The sequence below is a fragment of the Tupaia chinensis genome, unplaced genomic scaffold, assembly GCF_000334495.1.
Source record: "Tupaia chinensis unplaced genomic scaffold, TupChi_1.0 Scaffold000115_1, whole genome shotgun sequence".
NCBI lineage: Eukaryota > Metazoa > Chordata > Mammalia > Scandentia > Tupaiidae > Tupaia > Tupaia belangeri.
The window spans coordinates 9199533-9203130 of record NW_006159579.1 but is presented as its reverse complement, the minus strand read 5'-3'; the positions used below and the strand labels follow the sequence as shown (position 1 = coordinate 9203130).

Below are 3598 nucleotides of genomic sequence, written 5' to 3'. Positions count from 1 at the left end.
CTCTTCCTTTTATTCAAGTTGTGTAACTTCAGAAAATTGTTTATACCCTGGGCCCCTTTGCCAAGATTGGGATTCAGATTTCATTGGAAAAGGTGTGATTGTAGCTCACTGAGAGGCAGAGAAGTTCTCTGGGTTGCTGGAACCAGAGGTCACAGTTGCTGAACAAGCAAGAAACAATTTTCTGGGGTAAGGTGGACTGAGGCTGGTGGGTGGGTAGGCATGCAGAGGAAGTGAGGGTGCTACTATGGTGTCCACATTGGGAAGATCATGGGAAATAAGCCTTCAGGTTCTAGATGAGCCACATCTGGTGGAGAGGCGTGCAGAGGGAGTCGGTGTGCTGCTGCAGGCGCAGTGTCTGGAGCTCATGGTGTCTATATCAGGAGGGCTGCAGTATACAACCCTCTGGGACACCAGTGAACAGAGGCAATCAGGATGCTATGTAAGGCCTGGAGTCTCTGGTGTCTGTGTCTGGAGGGAAGTTGGTCACTAGGCCTAGGCTATAGCTGTCTTGTTGCTCAGGGACCATGTTCTCTGAACCTGTTACTGGGGCAGAGCACCACCAAATGTCCCCATGTGCTTGTACTAGTGACCATGAAGCAGGATCATACACAAGTACAGCACTTGAACCAGAATGACAAGCTCCCTTCCTCCTGCAACGCTCAACTCCCTCTCCTGACCAAGCTTCGTGTCATTCTCTCTGAAAAAGAGAAATTCTGAGAGGTCCATTATCAACAGAACTGGTGCTGAAGGGTGAGTATGGAGTGGAGAAGCAGTAAATTGATAACTGTTACAGAACCCAGATATAATTCTATTATAAGGTACAGGAGCAGACAAAACTAATCTACACTGTTAGAAGTAAGGCTTGTAGTGAATAGAAAGGAACATGATGGAGCTTTCATAGCACTAGTTATATTATGTTTTTGGATGTAGATGTTGGTTCCATGGCTGTGTGTAGATTGTGAAGAGTTGTACTTTTTTTTCTCTTCAGTGATACTACATTTACACACATGCTGGGGTGAGGGCAAGGGAGGAGAAAGAGAGGTACCCCTGACAGGAATTCCTTAGGTCATATTATGGCCTCCCAGATACCTTTGTTCTTAGTCTAAATAAAATGTCACTGCTGTCCTCTGTAAACATTATCTTTGCCATTATATAACTTTCCTGTAATGGCCGACAAATCAGATGGAAGTCCACAGTAACTCCCATGGAAGAGTTAGTGATAATGGGACCCATAGACTTTGGTTCTGGAACTAGTGGTGATATGACAGACTCAGAGTATGGCTTTTAAAAGCTGTAAGGAGAGCATCTCCCTCCTATGGTTCCAGGACAGAATCTAAGGAATCTACCATGTTGGAAGTTGAATGTAAATCCAGAGGATGGATCTGAAAAGAAGTCACACTCACAGAAAGCAAAGGTTGCTAAAAACTCTACATTGCATTACACTGTGGATAGAATTTTCGGTGAGCTTTGACCTCTTTTCTGGCTGGAACCATGGAGGGCATTCAAGAAGAGTAAAAAGTTCTTGCTGCAGTGGAAGCCACCAAGAAAAGGTTTCCTGCTATGTCAGAAACACTTAAGTGAAGGAATTTTGTGGGGCTGAAGATCAAGTGCCTGAGAAAGAAGTTTGCTCAAAAGATACTTCAAGAAGCAAGGAGGTAGCTTATCTATGAAAAAGGTAAGCACTATAATAAGGAATATAGGCAGATGTACAGAACTGAGTTCACATGGCCAGGATGGCAAGAAAAGCTGGCAACTCCTATGTACCTGCAGAACCCAAACTGAAGTCTGTCATCAGGATCAGAGTTATCAGTAGAATGAGCCCAAAGGCTCAAAAGGTGTTGCAGCTTCTTTGTCTCAGCAAGACTTCAATTAACATTATAAGAATTGTGGAACCATGTATTGCATGGGAGTTCCCAAACTTGAAGTCAGTAAATGAACTAATCTACAAGCATGACTATGGCAAAATCAGTAAGAAGTGAATTGCTTTGACAGATAGCTCTTTGATTGCTGGATCTCTTGGTAAATTTGGCATCATCTGCATGGAGGATCTGATTCATGAAATCTATACTGTTGGAAAATGCTTCAAAGAAGCAGATAACTTCAGTGGCCTTTCAAGTTATCTTCTTCACGAGGTGGAATGAAATATAAGACCACTCATTTTGTAGAAGGTGGAGATGCTGGCAACAGAGAAGACCAAATCAACAGACTTATTAAGGATGAACTAAGGTATCCACCATGATTATTTTTGTAATCTGGTCAGTAAATATCTTTATTTTCAGACTGTTTTCAGACTGAAAAAAAAAAAAAGAAAGAACTTAGGGTGAGCTTTGAAGTGGAGCCAGCTATTTTAATCTCAGTTGTTAAAGTGAGTATCAGCAGTAGACTTAGAATTACCTACTTTTGTGTGCAGAGCTTGATATCAACAAGTGTACAGGGCAAGCAGTTGTTTTTGTGCTTAGAGTGGCTGATAGTACTCTTGCTTATGGAGAAGATTTCACCAGGACAAGAATGAACCATAAACACATAACAGAAGGCTGAGACCCCAGAGTGGTTCCTTTGCAAAAATTGTTTTCTTGGGACCAGCAGATGGCATAATGGTTATATCACTGGACTCCCACAGAGTCTACCGTGGTTCGAGTCCTGGGACCTGGCAGCTTAAAACTCATGCCAGGCATGTGTGCATGCAAGCCCAAAATCCCTAGAAGGGAATGGAGGAGAGGGGGTTGAGGTGTGGCCATCCCCCCGAGGGGTGATTTTTTACTTTCTCCCTCTGGCAAGCACACACGCCTTATAGCAAAAATCTCTAAAAAAAAAAAATTGTTTCATATTTTGACCTCCTTAAGTAATTTGGGAGTAGAGGGAAGAAAAATGTATGAGTAGTGAAGCTAGCCAGTGAACTTTTCATATATAAATTCAACCCACTTATTCATCCAAGCAGTATGTGGGTGCTTTTATATCCTTGGCCTGTCCTAGGTACTGGGGACCTAGTGATGAATCTGATGTAGTCCTATGGCTCTCTGGAGTATTATTATTTAGTATTCATCTCTGAGGGTTCCCTTTATCACTTGTCTGTGATGCCCATCTTTGTCACTAACTCCTTGAGAGATTCTGTTAAGCCTTCAAAAACTAATGATTGAATTTCATACCCAGTTAGTGTTTTGACTTTTATTTATTTCATTTTATTACAATTCTGGGCTTATACTACCCTCAGTGAAGATCTTCATTTTTAAATTTAGCATCTTGAGGAAAGGGTGTTATGATTGAAAGTATGAGTCTCCTGCACACGTATTCCAGAGTAGCAGTTTGGAAAATGTCCTCCACACTGGACGTCTATATCTAGAAAAACCTTAAGTCACGCCACTATCCCTGGTTCTAAGTGATTGCTCTGATGATAGAAGGGAGCATCGGAACAGGTAATATAAATACAATGTCGTTTAAGTGGAGATGATGGAGTTAGAAGTTTATATTTTAAAATGGTTGCCCTTTGATCCAAGAATTGAAACTCTTTACCAAGGAATGAAAAGGCTCCTCTCTCCCTTCCTTTTGTCTGGAAATTCCATCTTCCAGTAATTCACCAAAACGACAAACACAAAGGGAA

General features: G+C 41.9%; 1 protein-coding gene across 1 annotated transcript in view; it reads left to right on the top strand.

The window, feature by feature from the left end:
* CHD6 (chromodomain helicase DNA binding protein 6) overlaps positions 1–3598 on the top strand; it is a 266925-nt gene that overhangs the window by 59462 nt on the left and 203865 nt on the right. The window lies entirely within an intron of this gene.